The sequence below is a fragment of the Castor canadensis genome, chromosome 1, assembly GCF_047511655.1.
Source record: "Castor canadensis chromosome 1, mCasCan1.hap1v2, whole genome shotgun sequence".
In the NCBI taxonomy this organism is placed as follows: domain Eukaryota; kingdom Metazoa; phylum Chordata; class Mammalia; order Rodentia; family Castoridae; genus Castor; species Castor canadensis.
This window is the reverse complement of record NC_133386.1, coordinates 29,292,006-29,308,386: the sequence shown is the minus strand read 5'-3', so window position 1 is coordinate 29,308,386 and position 16,381 is coordinate 29,292,006. Positions and strand designations below refer to the sequence as shown.

The 16,381-nt window shown below is 38.5% G+C and overlaps 1 long non-coding RNA gene across 2 annotated transcripts in view; it reads left to right on the top strand.

Moving 5' to 3' along the window:
• Nucleotides 1-15,637, top strand: part of LOC141423334 (uncharacterized) — a 31,090-nt gene extending 15,453 nt beyond the window's left edge. The window contains exons 3-6 of one of the 2 annotated variants that reach the window (XR_012448114.1): nt 6,442-6,591; nt 11,552-11,633; nt 14,135-14,284; nt 14,917-15,637. This is a non-coding gene — a long non-coding RNA (uncharacterized lncRNA). The remainder of the gene's footprint in view (nt 1-6,441; nt 6,592-11,551; nt 11,634-14,134; nt 14,285-14,916) is intronic. The other variant, XR_012448113.1, reaches the window with a different exon arrangement.
• The last annotated feature ends 744 nt before the right edge of the window (nt 15,638-16,381 follow it).

Below are 16,381 nucleotides of genomic sequence, written 5' to 3'. Positions count from 1 at the left end.
TTTATTTTGGCTCATGGTTTCAAAGGGTTCAGTCCGTGGTCACTTGACCCTATGCACTTGGGCAGAGACTCATGGCAGTGGGAACATGTAGCAGTGAAAATTGTTCACCTGTTGACAGACAGGAAGCCGAGTGTGAAAAAGGGACTGGGGACCAGCATAATCTTCAAAGGCATGTCCCCAGTGATCACTTCCTTCAACTTGGCTCCACCTCCAAATGCTTCCAGAATCTTCACAAATAGTGCTACCAGCTGGGGACTAAGCATTTAATACGTGCGCCTGTAGGGGGACAATTCATATTCAAACTATAACATCATCCAATCACTCAGAGATAACTCTATCACTCAGTGAAACTACCATAAACACTAAATTGTCTGTAAGTCCTTTGTTAACATACATATTTACAAATATGCATATAGATATGAATATAGGTATATCTTTCCCTTCTAGATATGGATATAGATATCACCTTCTCTCCTTCCTTCTTCCTTCCTCCCTCCCTTCCTCCCTTCATCCCTCCTTCCTTCCTTTCTTCCCTTCCTTTTCTTTTCTTTTTTCTTTCTTCCTTCCTTCTTTCTTTCTTTCTCTCTTTCTTTCTTTCGTTCTGTGCTGGGGATTGAACCCAGGGCCTTGCAAATGCTGAGCAATTACTGTACAACTGAACTATACTCATAGATCTTAGATATATATCTTAAAAAATAAAGTTAGACTCATGTTCTGTATACTGTTTTGTAACAAATCTTTCCCTGTGACAAAAGGTATTGTTCCTACAACATAATTGAACTGATCCCATAGTATCGTATGCTGAAATATAATAGTATAAGTTCAGTACCTTAGAAATTTCTCTCTCTCTCTCTCTCACCCCCCCATTCATAAAACTATGTAGTAGGTGGTTTTATTATATCTATTGCACATAGGAGAAAAAGGGCTCATGGAGGTAATTTGTGGTATTGTTTTATTTTGGTCATACAGCTATAAAACTGTAGCTCTGGATTGGAGCCCCTGCAGTCTAGATGTAGAACAACAGCCTGAGCTCCGCAGCTGGATAAGTCTAACCAAACTTTCAGAGACCCTTCTTAAAATAACAACTTGCCACCTATTTAAGTCTTCAGTACAACACTGCCAGAGCCCATTCCATTGAACAATGGCCTGGTTTCCTTTCCCCTTTATCCTTTAATTTCCTTCATGTATTTCTAGCAGTAATTATCTTTGCCATCTACTAAGACTATATGTATAGACTGTTCCTCACTCTATGTCCTCAATAAAAGGTAATGAAGAACTCTGATATTATTTTACCTTCCCTTCCATCTTCTCTCTGTCCTTCCCTTTCTTTCTTTTTTTCTAGAGCCTTGTTATTTTATTTCATTCGATAAGATCAAGCTGTGCTAAAACACATACAATATTTTAATATAAAGAAAGAAGCCTGATTTCATTGTACCAAATGAAGCCTTCAGAACTTTAAAAATAATATGCCGCATAGCTTCAAAGGACAAAGAAATATTAAAATAGCAAAATGATTTTCAGATGGCCACATTACAATTTGAAACACCTTTAACTTCAAAACCAAAATTTTATAGCCCAAGTTGTCTTTTTATACATACATTGAAACCATGGAAATCCCATGAACAAATAAATCTTTACTTCATAAAAGGAACTTAGAATTTTAAAAACATAAGTTGATATTTTGTTTCCCAGAGCTAATATTGGAATAGTAAACCACAAATGAAACTTCTGGGTGATTCTGATAGCAACAACAATGTTAGTGTCTTGACGTCAGCCTGCTGGAAATAGGAAGTACATACTTCTGCAATTGCACTGAGAACTGAGGCAACTCGTGATCCCAGGTTTGGTTGATTACACCAGTCTGGTTGCTATCAGGGCTGCCCAACAAGCCAGCCATGGTACATTGGAGCCCAGCACACAAGGCACCAAAACCATCAGCAAGACCTGCAAAAGACTTTCTCAAGTCCCTTCTGTGATTGCTGATGTTATCATTGAATTTGTACACAGCAGTGCCTAGCTTTGTGTGATAATTCCTATATATTGATCTCATTTTGCTCCACTGAGATTATTTTACCCATGGATGGGGAGGGCAGGAAAATGGTTAAGAGCAAAGGATGTTGGAGTGGTTTAGGCATGAATCTCAGCTCTGTCATGTACTGTTGGGGACATCTTTTGTTTTTGCCAGCCCAGTATCCACTCCTCCATTTTCTGGATATAGCACTTTCTTTTTCCCTAGGGGAAGTACACATCCTCTATTTTGTACCAATAATCAAGATCCCTGTCTTCCCCTGAAAAACAGTAAGGCACATAACCCAATCTAGGACAATGAGATTCAACTTCATAAATTTGAATCTTAAGTCATGTGAACTGGAAATGATTGGAGCTGATCACCCTTGTGGTGATTTTTTCTGAAGAAACTGGCCCACTCATTTTTGCAATCTACACACTAGGACTTATTCTATTTCTTATTCTTCCAATGATTCAGCTGTTCACCTCTGACTCTGTGAACCACTTCATGCCCCTCCAATATGTTTCAGTTTTGCATAAGTTATCCAGAATCCATTTCCTTTGTTTTTAACCAAATAACTCTAATAGTCTCTAATAGCAAAGTGAATTGTCGGTCTAATATCCATAGACTTCAGCAAATGTAAAGTACCTGGTTCAACCTAACCGAACATTATAACAATGACCTCAAAATATCTGACAACTTAAAATACGTTATTTTAAAATTTAAGATAAAAAATAACCATGGAACATTTACTTAATCTTCCTAAGAAGTTACCTCATATATAAAATTTTGAAAGTAATGCCTAGTTCCCAGACTTGTTCTGAGAATTAAATAAGAACATGCTTGGAAAATGTCCACTGTACCACTCTCTGAAGTAAGTGACCTGTATCTATTGGCCCTTATAAATACATAATATCTATCACCATGAGCACCTTAGTGCAAAGCAAGTTCAACATTAAATGAGTTAGGCTAATATTGTACCACATAGTAGCTTCCCAGCGTTCTTTGCAATATAGGAACACCTGTAAGAGGGTTGTATTTAGAATAGAAAACTTGTCTGATAATTTGATTAGTTGAATGCTGATAAGGCTGGTATTCAGTTTTAATAAAATAGCTATGATCCACCAAAAACTGAAGAAGCTAGTTTATTTTTATTATCATATATTAATTGGGACATTTTTATACATGTATATAACATACTTTAATCATAGTCACCACCCCCATTACCCTCTCTTGCCCTATTTTCCCCATCTCCTGCCTCTTCCCAACAAGTCTTCCTTCTACTTTCATGTCTTTTAAAAATATAGATTCCACATAGGGAAAAAAACATATTTATCTGAGTCTGACTTAGTTCATGTAACAAGGTGATCTCTAGTTCCATCCATTTTTCTGTGTATGACATGATTTCATATTTCTTTATGGCCGAATAAAAATCTATCATGTATATATACCACATATTCTTTATCTATTCATTTGTTGATGGGCATCTAGACTGATACCATAATTTGGTTACTGTGAGTAGTACCACAATAAACATGGCTGATATCTCTACTGCATGCTGACTTTGATTCCATTGGGTATATACCCAGGAAAGGCATAGCAGGATCATATTATAGTTCTATTTTTAGATGTTTTGAGGATCCTCTATACTGATTTCCATAGTGGCTGCTCTAATTTATATTCCTACCAAAAGTGTATAGAGGTTCCCCCTCATCCTCACCAGCATCTGTTGGTTTTTCTTTTCTTGATGATAGCCATTCTGATTAGGGGGTGAAATAGGATCTCAGTCTAGTTTTGATTTACATTACCCTGAATGCTAAGGATATTGAACATTTCTTCATAAGTTTATTGGCCATTTGTATTTCTTTTTTTGGAGAAGTTTCTTTTCAGTTCATCTGCTTGTTGTTTTTTTTCGGGCCATACTGGGGTTTGAACTCAGGGCCTCACACTTGCTAGGCAGGCACTCTACCACTTGAGTCACTCCAATGGCTCTGTTTTGTGTTGGGTTTTTTCGAGATAGGGTCTTCTGAATTTATTTTCCAGGGATGTCTTCGAACAGATATCATTCTGATCTCTGCCTCCTGAGTAGCTAGGATTATAGGCATGAGGCCGGATTGTTGGTGGTTTTGTTTTTTATTTTGGCAGTACTGGGGTTTGAACTCATAGCCTCAAACTTGCTAGGCAGGCATTCTACCACTTGAGCCTTTCCACCAACCTCTCCTTTGCTTGTTTATTGATGGAATTTTTTGTTCTTTTGGTGTTTAATTTTTGACTTCTATATATATTCTGGATATTAATTCCCTGTTGGATTAACTGGCAAAGATTTTTCTCCCATTATGTAGGCTGTCTCTTCACTCTGGTAATTATTTCTTTTGCAGTACAGAAGCTTTTTAGTTTGATGCAATCCCATTTGTCAATTCTCACTATTATTTCCTGAGCTATTAGAGTCCTATTTAGAAAATCATTACCTAGGCCTTTATCTTGAATTATTTCCCCTATGTTTTCCTCTAGTAGTTTCACAGATCCAGAGCTTACATTAAGATCTTTGCTCCACTTCAAATTGGAGAGGTAGGAGTCTAGTTTCAGTCTTATACATGTGGATATATGGTTTTCTTTAACCGTTTTTAAAGAGCCTGTCTTTTCTCCAATATAATGTCTTTGGCATCTTTGTGGAAAATTAAATGGCTATAGCTGGATGGGTTTACTTGTGGGTCCCCTATTCTATTCTATTGGTCTGTGTATCTATTTTTGTTTGAGTGCTATGATATCTTGCTACTATGGCTCTGTAGTAGAACTTAAGGTCAGGTACCACGATACCCCCAGCATTGCTCTTTTTGCCTGAGATGGCTTCCATATGAATTTTAGGATTGCTTTTTCTTGTTCTGTGAAGAATATCATGGGAATTTTGATGGGGATTGCATTGAATCTGCAAATCACTTTCAATAATATAGCCATTTTTATAATATCGATCCATGAACATGAGAGGTCTATCTTCTAGTGTCTTCTTCAAGTTCTTTCTTTATTGTTTTATAGTTTTAATTGTAAAGGTCTTTCACCTCCTTGGTTAGGTTTATTTCTAGGTATTTATTTTAGTTTTTTTGAGACTACTATGACTGGGATTGTTTTCCTGATTTCTTTCCCTGTATGTTCCTTGTTGATGTGTAGAAAAGCTACTAATTTCTGTACGTTGTTTTTGTATCCTGCTATTTTGCTTACAATGTTTATCAGATGTAAGAGTTTTCTGGTAGAGTCTTTAGCATATTTTAAGCACAGGCTCATAAGGAGCTAGCTTCTATAAGAACAGCTAAACAAGATTTTCAGTGTTCACGTAGTACTTTTGAATACCCTCAGGAATTTATGGCATTCATTCTGAGTAATGAATTGATTTAATGGTGAGACACAGGCTGCAGGCATGGCTAAAGAGGTAGAGCACCTGCCTAGCAAGTGTGAAACCCTGAGTTTAAGTCCCAGTACTGCAAATAAAAAAGGAAAACCAAAAGATATGTAATGGCAAGGCACATCAAGGTGAATGCACCTAATTGAGTAACTGACTTAGTCTTCACTTCATGTGTCTTTTCTTTTTTTTTTTCTTTTAAATATGGATGTGTAGAAAATAAAAACAAACTCTGAAATATCCTCAACCATTTATTCTAATGGACTCTTGATCCTGAGTGTTCAGTGGTGTGTGCATCTTTAAGCTCACTGTAGGGTGCATTTGGCATAAAAAGTCGTAAGTTAAAGCCTTTCTTGCTGAAGCAAAGGTTTAAGAGAGTCAAGTCCCCCATCTCTGCTACCTCAGTTTCCTTTTTCTTTCATCCAGTGTGGAGAAAGCACATTGGTGGCCTATTTTCCCAAAAGCTATCGCAAAAGATGTGTAGCTTACTCTGATGAGGCCAGTTTTGCAGGCAGAGTGAGAGGAGGAAGGCAGTATGAAAGGCACTGTTGTTTGTTCATGCTTCTGCCACTTTTCCTCTAGGAAAGAGAGTCCTGATTTTGTTCAGACTCTAAGTCTTAAGTCAGGGAAGATTTCTTAGGGAATCCAAGGAACGGATCTCACAGGTCTTTGCCAGGGTTTGGCAAGTGGTCAATTCTGGCTGAAAAGATGTAAAGTAACACTTATCAGCAGAGAGTAGAAGGTAGCTAAGAAAAATTTTTCTTCCTTGTTAAAAACACAGAGACTTTTTTGAAAAACTCTTTGGTCTCTAAACCTTTCTTCTTGTCTTGAAAGTAACTAAGGAAAACTTGCTGGAAACTGCACTGAACTTTCTGTAACAATGAGGTGATAAGATGACTGTATAAGAAGTCAAAATGATGGCAGGGTGAAAAATACAAAAGGTGTCATTTTGAGTAACTGTCCCAAAATGCACCCTGAACTGTCCACTTCTGGACAACTTGTCGGCTGAAATAATCAAATCTCTTTATTTTTTTTCCAGTTCTTTGCAGCAGAAAGCATTCATAAGGACATTTGCACTTATACAACTTTCAAAAGCCCCTTAATTTGGAATGCTTCATGTCACTAAGATCTTTCCCTGACAATAAAGTGAAGAGAGATTGGAAAATGCCTGCAATATCATCTTTCAAAAGTGAGTGCAAAATTCTGTTAGGTGTGTTACTAGTAGATTATTGCTAGAAACATTAGATCAAGTACTCGTGGTCGTCTTAGCATAGAAAGCTTGGCTAGCAGGAGGAGTTTTAGAATAAAGTTCAGTGAATATGCTTCATGGTGAAAATACTCAGCTGTCTCCTAACAGAACGCTTTAGAACCAGGAGAAAAAAAAAATCAGTTCTGTTAACATAATTCTCAGAGCTAAATAGCTTCAGAAATTAGGAGTAAGACATCTGTTTGCATAGGAATTTGTACAGCTTTGCAAATACATCAGACATTAAAAATAAGTAAAAGAGAAATATTTTGTTACTATGGAGAGAACTGTAGCTTCTTGTACAAAACACAAAACAGAAACAAAATTTCAGGAAAAGATACTTAATCTCTTATTGCATGATGTACTCTCCTATGCTCCATTCCATTTTTTCTGTTCTTTTTCCTTGCATTTTAAAACGATGCTAGTTTTAAGCTGTGCAAATGATTTCATGACCTGCTAATTTATTGCCACAGACTGTTTGAAAGGCATTGAGTAAAGATTGTTCATAGTCCAGGTTGTAGAGCCTCTGAGTTGAGTTGATTTAAATAATATGGACATATGTTTTATTTACTTAGCAGAAATTCCACAACAAGGCAGACTTGAGGATCGTTTGTCATCAGTTATTTGCTCCCTTTTCTCCACTCTGACTTCCACAGTGCCAGCTTCATTTCTGGGCTGGCTCCTCTCACACACAAGGGCTGCATATTGAAACCGCTTTCATCATTCCTTTAGACCTTCTCCCTGCCCTTCTCCATTGCCCTGTGATTTGTATGGCTTATACGAATTTTCTACTAATTGATAGAAATTTATTTTACCCCTAAGTCAAATGTCATATAATCATGCAGCAAACTGTTGATTTCAGACACTGATCTCAAATTGAGAGAGGGTGGCTTTAGTGAACCTTTCCTCTCTTTCTCTGTTACATGAGCCCAGAACTGCTTGAGAGATCAGGGGAAGACTGTACCAGAGCTAGGGAAGGCAATGTCCCCACTGGCATTTCTTCTTCCCAATTCCAGGGGCCAGAAACAAGATGTTAATAAAGAATTGAGGCAACAGCAAATGAATGTATAGAAAATTACAAAGGACAGAATTTTCTCTCTAGGACTGGTAGAGAACAACCTGGAAAGTTATGACATCTGTATCAACTAAGGGTGGCTTCAGTAGGAGCCCTAAGAACACTGGTATGTGAATGCCTTTCATTTTGTCCCTCCATACCCTCTCTCTCACCTCCATTTTCTGTGCCTGCTCAGACTAATAGCAGCTGGCCACTTTCCACTTCCTTCCCACATTCCACTCTGCTCTTCACTTTACAAACAGACACTGTCACCTTTCCTGATGTTTATGTGGTCACTCTTTAAAGGGGAGACCCCAGATAAACTTGAGAGCAAGGAGAAGGACAAATTTTAGGTCTATACAGTGAGGACTTGAGACAATGAAAGACCCTGGATCGAGGAGCACAGACATAGATCCTGGCTGCTGTATTGGCCACTAGAAATTCTCTGGATGATGATGCAGGGTCAAGCTGCTCCTTCTGTGGCACCACCTGAAATCTACATGCAGATCTGTTCAGGCCAGGCTCTGAGCAGACTGACTGGGGCCACCTCCCTAGTTGCTTTACCAGCTTTCCCCAACACCTGCTCTGTCTGTGCTTACTGCCCCTGTCACCCCCCACCTCCAGCTGTCTGCTTCTTCCTACCCATCTTCTCCCATGATCCTTTTCACCTTCCTCTTCAAAACTTTTGCTTGTTTTGAGTTGAGAGATACATACTATGGAATCTCAATGAATTGGGAGAAAATGTTTAATTCCATATAAGACCAGAGCATTTACCATCTGCCCAAATTCTCTCCAGAACTCTGTATGTGTGTGTTTATTCATCCATTCATCCACCCACCCATCCATCCATCATTCTATCTATCTATCCATCTATCCATCCATCCATTATCTACCTACTACTTACCGCTGAATAATAATGGCTAGGCAACTGTGCTCTTTATTTTTATGTAGATATACTATTTCAGGGAGGTGGAGTTGGTTCCTTTATTTAAAAAGCAGTGCTAAAATTACCTCTTAGACTGTTTAGTTTGGGAGGAGTCAAGAAAACAATGTTACCTCTGGAAAGCTTGGTCCTCAGGATGAGCATCCACCTGGATGTCAGGAATCCCACCTGCTCCTCTCTTCACTGAAGTCATTGCATAGGTTTGGTTCATTAGTTGCATTCTGAGTGCTGTTTTCTCTAGAAAGCTATTTCATAACCTGTCTGAATTGTTTTGGATGCACAAGTTGGCAGAGATTAAGGATTAGAATTTGTTTTTCTGATCCTTCTAGGGTATATCACAGAAAAGATATTTTTCTTAAGGGATGCTTGACCTAGAGGTAGGTCAGGTTAGGTATGATTATGGTTACATAATTTTATAGACCTTCTTTATGAAAAAGTATCTAAAAACGTGGTTATGAAACTGTGTATTTAGATTTTGAAAAGAAATTTTAACAAATTATAATTTAAATATGTGATAAATACCATAAATACCACATAACACAGAAAAGCAATGTAATATCTATTACTAATTATCTGTCTGATGTACACCTGTAATAATTTCTTTCCTACGTATTTTTGTTGCATGCCTTGATTTTTCTCTTCATATGATAGCAACTTTAAAAAATCATTTTCCATGAGGAACAAAGAAAGGTAATTAAGTCTTCTAGTACATGTGACTGAAGGTTTTACTGGTAACTGGGATGAGTAAAACACTCAACCCCTCATGGAGATAGATTCTCTGTGGCATTGCTGAAGGTTTATATGCTACAAAAGAAGGAAGTTTGATCAAATCTATTTCATGTAATGACTGTTAAAAGGAACGATAAAGAAGTATGTTCCATTTATTTTGCATATATATTATTATCAAGTATTTTTAACAGGAGAGAATTTCAAATTTGATTAGATACTATGAGAACTGAATCTTTCACTGAAATTTTTTTTTTTTTTTGGTGGTACTGAGGTTTAAACTCAGGGCCTCATGCTCGCCAGGCAGGTGCTCAAATGCTTGAGCCACTCCACCAGCCCCTCACTTAAAATTTTGAACATCTGATTAGAAGAACTCTCCACAAACTAGCAGTGACACAACCTGTAACTCTCCATTTTTTCTTTCTTTTTTTTTTTTTTTTTGTGGTACTGGGGCTTGAACTCAGGGCCTTCACCTTGAGCCACTCCACCAGCCCAATTTTTTGTGATAGGGTTTTTTGAGATAGGATCTCTTGAACTATTTACCCAGGCTGGCTTTGAACGGTGATCCTTCTGATCTCTGCCTCCTGAATAGCTAAGATTACAGACATGAGCCACCCCACCTGGCTTGCATTTTTCTTTTTCTTTTGTGGTGCTGAGGCTTGAATCCAGAGTCTTGTGCCTGCTAGGCAAGCACCCTACCACTGAGCTCCATCTCCAGCTTGACCCTGAACTTTTATGTCATGATGCCAGCTAAGATGGCACAGTGGGCAGTAAAAACACTTCTAGAAGCCACTCCTACAGTAGGATGACTGGCATTAACAATTCAGTAGTGACTGTGTCATATACATATACGCAGTAAAAGTATGTCTCCTGTTGATCTTCCTTCTGCCTGGGTCCCCAAAACGTGTGCAACCACTCAAACTCCACTAAACTGCAGAAGAAGTCTGAAGGGAGAATTTTCTACATGGATAATGTAGGAGCATTACCAAACTATAACAAAAATATATCACTTTTGCAAATTTTCTAAAGCAGTACGTGAACACATTGTTAGGGGTTCTCCCCAAACCTTAGAAAAGATCTGTGTGAGTGAAGGGCCTAGAAGACTAATCTCTCTTTTTATAAATTTTTTTCTAGAAATCACTTACACCCCCACCCTAGAGCAATAAGCTACATTCTCTTCACTTTTAGAGAGTAGAGGAACTAAATTTAAGTGCAAGTGGTCCAGTTGGTGACACTTGTTGGCAATTATGGCACTAACAGGTTTCAGTTCTTACTGCACCCTTAAGCTTCTGTTTTCCAGGGTCATGGTCTTGCCTCAAGTCTAGCTTGAATCCTCCTTCTGCCCCAACCTCCAATCAGCATGAACCATAAGATCCTAACCAATCAGATCATACTGAGTCCCACTGAGGGGTTATTTAAGCCTCTCTCTCTCTCTCTCTCTCTCTCTCTCTCTCTCTCTCTCTCCCACCCGGCAATAAATAATCTCTTGGCCACATCACTCCTCTCCACGTTGTCACTTTGGGGCTTACATTTCCTTACAACACTCATCTGATCTGACTCCAACTACAGGTCTTACTCTTTGATTATTAGCTAGGTAAGTAACATGCCTGAGAATTTTTATGAAATTATTCATTTTTGCAAATTGTGCATTTTTAAAACAGTAAATTATTGGGACTTAAATAAGTACTTAGTAAGTTGTTTACTCTTATCTATTTAATAAACAGAATCAATAGGTATCTCTCCGAGCCTAGAGGAATTATGAAGAAATTCCTGAGACATTAAGGGAAGCTTGGTCCTGGATGGGTCTCTCCTTGCATGTGTATAGGGAAGGGTGGTGGTGGGGAGGCTCAGATACAAAGAGTAAATGGAAGCTGGACAGATAAAATCAACATGACTCCTTTATAAGAAGAAACTAGGTTTAGTTGGTATTTTGAAAATAAGTAAGCAAAGCCTTCACTTGCTAGAGCATCTTTCTTTTTTTTTAAATTTAATTGTGCTAACTCTTACATGAACTATATTTTTCATAAGTACATTTTAAGGGCCATTAAAATTTTTCCCTGCATAAAAGGAATATTTTACTTTATCAGTTCCTGTCATTCTTACCTCTTGAGAGAGTCTGCAATTTTGTTCTTGCAAATGCCTTCTTGCCCTTACTCATCTCTTTTTCTGGCACAATCCAGGCTATGAATGACGCTCACACCTGCTTTGTCTGACTACACCGAGGGGATGAACCCAGAGTGAAGGACACAGCCAGCAGAACTGGTACTGCCTCATACTCAGAACAATCCCCTCAACTCCAACTCAGCACAGCCCTGCAGACTTGCTGTGTTTGTCTAGAAAGCTCCTGCTCTTTCTCTGCAGCTTCCTATCTCTTTGTTTTGCTCCTGTAAGGAAACACACCCTCTCCCACATACCCACACCCACTCTTAGCAAGGAGTCACGACTTATCCTACAAAGATATCTGCAGATAACAGTCAAAAACAAAACAAAACAAAACACCTTACCTCCCTCTATCAAATTCACCACCTGCCTCCATTGGCACCTGTCTTCTCCTTCTTTCCCCCTGACAAAATGAACAATCAGAATTCCCTCTGTCAAAAGCTGATCCCAGGGTTGGGTATGGTGGTGCATGCCTGAAATCCCAGCTACTTGGGAGGCAGAGGTAGGAGGATCAAGGTTTGAGGCTATCCAAGGAAAGCAAATTAAAAGCAAAAGAGCTAGGGGCATGGCTCAAGTTAAAAAAAAATTGCTCAAAGCATATTGAATAAACGCTCTTAGTCCTTCCCTACCTCTCTCCCTTCCTCCCTTCCCACTAGCAGTTTGCTTTCTGCGTGTGTCTCTGCTCCAGTGTACAACACACTACATGGCTTTCCAAAACCTCCTCTGATAGGGCCCGACTCTCCTGTGCACCTGTCTTGCCATCTTTATTAGAGGCAGCATCTCAAAGTGGCCTTCACTTCACATCTGCCACCCCATTAGGCTAGGGCAGAGAAAGTTCCTCAGTGTGTGGACAGATCTGGAGAAATGGCCTCCAGGACTGATTGTATTGGCCTCTTTAGACAGAGGCCCAGGAATCTCCATATTTATTAATTGTTCTAGTTCATTATTACTTTTCCCAAGGTGATGGCATAGATAATTCTTAATCAAGTGTGTTTCAAAGCAACCAAATCTTGATGGTTATCTGAGCCTGGGGTGGGTCAGATGGAAGGGGGTGCTTAATGTGTATGGGGGTTTCTTTGGGGGTGGTGAAAATGTTTTGGAAGGAGACAGAGGCACTGACTGCATAACACTGTGAATAAACTAAATGCCACCGAATTGTGTACTTTATTTTTCTGTGGTACTGGGGGTAAACTCAGGGCCTTGTACATGCTAGGCAAACACTTAACCACTGAGCTACATCTCCAGCCCTGTACACTTTTTTTTTTGAAAATTGTACACTTTTAGTGATTAATTTTATGTTATACAAATTTCACCTTCATTAAAAAAAAGCTACTGAGTTAAAAACATACCTTACTAATACTGTGTAGCAGAAAATACTTTAAAATATTTCTGATTGGCTGCTCACTGGGGTATGAAACCAAAGTAATTGCTTGTAGGAAGAGATTGGTTCTACAATTTCCAGGATATTTTCTTTCCTTCAACAAAATTTTAGAACTTGAAGATTCAGTCATATACATTTTATTTGTATCTAACTTGGTATAGTGTCTGCTATTCATCTGAATTGGGACTCCAAAGAGGAAGATAAAATAATTTTTGTAAGATTCATGAAAATATATTTTATTATATCCTTATTAACCAACTTGGTTAATAAACATTAACAACCCTGTATAAGTAAATTTTATAAAACATGGAAAGAAGAATAAAAAAGGCTATGATTACTCAGCAATTTCCAGCATATTTCAGTGTCAGTTTCAGAGCCCGTTTTAAATGGAGGAGAGCTGCACATTGGGGACTAATTTGCATTGGTAACATGCTGTATCCTAATGGACCCTCTGCAAAAGCTGAAACTGTGAACAGGATCAATAGTGAATATGCTTCACTAAGGCATTTTAATGCATTTAACCACATTGGGGTATTAGTCTTAACAAGCTTTCCAAGCTTTGATTATTATTATTGCTCCTCTGAGTGTTATTAAGAAATACAGAATTGCACATTGTGTTTTCATTAAACAAGCCAATTCATAGTAGAAATCATTAAGAAAACTAATTATTTAAGAAAAGGAAAATCGGGCTACTGATTGGAAAATCTTGCCATTATATTGCTAGGATATAAAAATTGCCCTTCATTTCTGGAGTATCTTCCCCAAAATTTTTCTGAGTTTATTTCCCCAATCCAAATCAGGGTTTTTGCTTTTCTTCTTGTGGGTGACAAGGTCTTCATCTCCGACTTGTATGAACTTAATTTTCCTGCATTGGGAGGCCTCCTCAAAGTTGGGGTTGGTGGGAAGGGAGATTTGCAAGGCTTGCCAGTGACTCTTATGGTCTGAAAGTTCCACTGGGTGTGGTGTGGGAGTTCCAACCGGCTGCAGCTACCAAGGACTGTGTACTATGCACCAGGTGCCTTACGCCTATTCTCTCATTCTTCTTTCCTAAACAATAATCATCATGTACAAGAAAACAGTCCACACATCTGAAAAATTGGAGATAAATTTCAAACCCAGGTCAGCAAACTCTTTCTGAGGTATAACCTCACTAAAAGAAGTCCTTTTGGGGTTTAAATTTGTGGGGAAGTGTGTGACATCAAGGCTTTCCATTTCCTGTTAGGTTGGCTGGGCTGAATCTTTATCAACACAGAGGACCTGAGATGAAAGGATGTAATTTTTGTTGGTCTCCTACCTTGGAAGAATACATTGCTTGAACTTAAAAAGAGAAGTGGAGTCATTAAATTGGCTTCCTGACACCTTCTGAGAAGAGGTAAATAACAAGCTAGGTGTGGTGGTAAGTACCTGTAATCCCAGGTGAGATAGAGGTAGGAGAAGCACAGGCTCAAAGTCAGCTGGTCAAAGGTAGTGGTGAGACACTGTCTCAAAAAAAAAAAAAAAAACCAAAAAACAATATACAAACAAAAGGGCTGGGGGCGTAATACAGTGTTAGAGCACTTACCTAGTATGTGCGAGGCCCTGGGTTCAATCCCCAGTAGTTGGAGAATGAGGAGAAGGTGGCAAATATCACCATCGTCCATGAAACACCAGCCCAGAACTATTACAAAGTGTTGCCCATAGTAAAGGAAGTGGTACAGGTAAGAAACTGGATTTAAATCGACATCTCAATTTCTTCCTTGACTCTAATTGCTACACTATATTTCCACTGTATTTTTAAACATTGAAATGCCTCCTAAGCTTTTGGCAAAAAGTTTTAAACTATCAAAATCCAATTTGCTGCCACTTAACAGTCATTTAACTTAGGAGCACATAATTGTGTTTCCCTGATCTTAAAATACTTATGGACTAGAAACTCACATGCAGTATTTCAGCCAAAAGCTAAATTTTTATAGGTGAGTACAACCTTTTCAATAGACCTTGAACTGCATCGGCTTTTCCTTACAGGCATAATGATAATGAAGTTTGAGCCTGTGCTTGGGTTTATTCTCCACCTGGACTTGAATCTATAATGAATCATCAACTGGAGTTTGATTCCATCTCACAAGGACAGCTGGGTAAAAGGTCAGGGAAAACTGGTCTTTGTTTAAAGTGGCCCCAGCAAAAATATCTCACTTAAAATCTGCTGGAAATTGGCATTTTTTTTTCTTTGTATCAGTGTCTGTGCTCTAATAAACAGAACAGGATGAAAGTAAAATTTGGTTAATAAAATTGGCATCAGAATTTCAGAAGCATCAGAAAACAAAGAGGTGATAGGTTAAATTCAAATATTAGCTCTCATGTCAGATACCGTGGGTGTGTTTTTAAGTAGGGTGATATTATATGCAGCCAAAGGACACTTACTTATCAATTAAGATGGTGATGAGTCACATCCAAGTTGGAGATATATGTATTTCTATGATTATGCTTAATCCATATGTTTCTACAAGAAATGAACTGTGTACAAGAAGGATTTAACTACCCCAAATGCTTTTACTACAAAACAACATATTTCAACCTTCTTTGTTTTACTGCAGTGAATGGAGGGATAAAATTACGTCATTTCAAGGGATCTTCTAGCATAGTATCTCATATGTCGTCAAGGCCATATATATAAAAGGATGTTGATTGAATACATGAATAGATGAATAATAAATTGACAGAATCAACCAATTCCTTTTGTGTCGCGTTGTTTTTTTCCCCCCAGGGGTATGGGATTTGAACTCAGGGCCTCACACTTGATAGGAAGAAGCTTTACCACTCAAGCCATGCCTCCAGTCCAGATTGGCTTTTTCAAAAATTTATTTTGAAATGTTTTTATTAGTGTATGTTAGTCATAAGTGGTTTTTTTTGCAACATTTCCACCATCTCTTCCATTATTCCCCTTCTTTCCCCTCTTCCTTCTTAAAATGACTTCAACAGGTTTCAGTAGTCCATATTCAAAAATGTAGAGAAAATAGATCAACCATATTCATCCTCCTTTACCCTCCCCCTCCCAAAACTACCCTCTCTTTCTCACGACCTGTTTACATTCCTGTCTTTCGTTGTTTAAGTGCCAGATTGGCACCTTTTTTTTTTTTCAAATTGAGTTTGAAAGTGTAAACTACCTTGAGCAAAGTAAGTTTTCTCTGAGATGATTTCTGCATGGAAGATTTCTGTGGGTGTCCTTAGATTTGAGTTGGCAGGGCACCCATGCATTCTCAGCCTGCAGTAGGATGCATACAGGTTTTCTCCCCTACTTCCAGGTGTGATGCCATGTATGGAGAGGAGAAGCTCCCCAGGGAAGGAGTATTTTCATGTACAGATGCAGCCCAAAAATGCTTTTGAAAGTATTTCCTATGGATGGAGGAAGATGCTGGAGAAGCTGTGGGTTTCCTGGACACTTGCACTGCTGTGAGGAGCTTTGTGGTTATCTGAAGAGACACTGAACCCT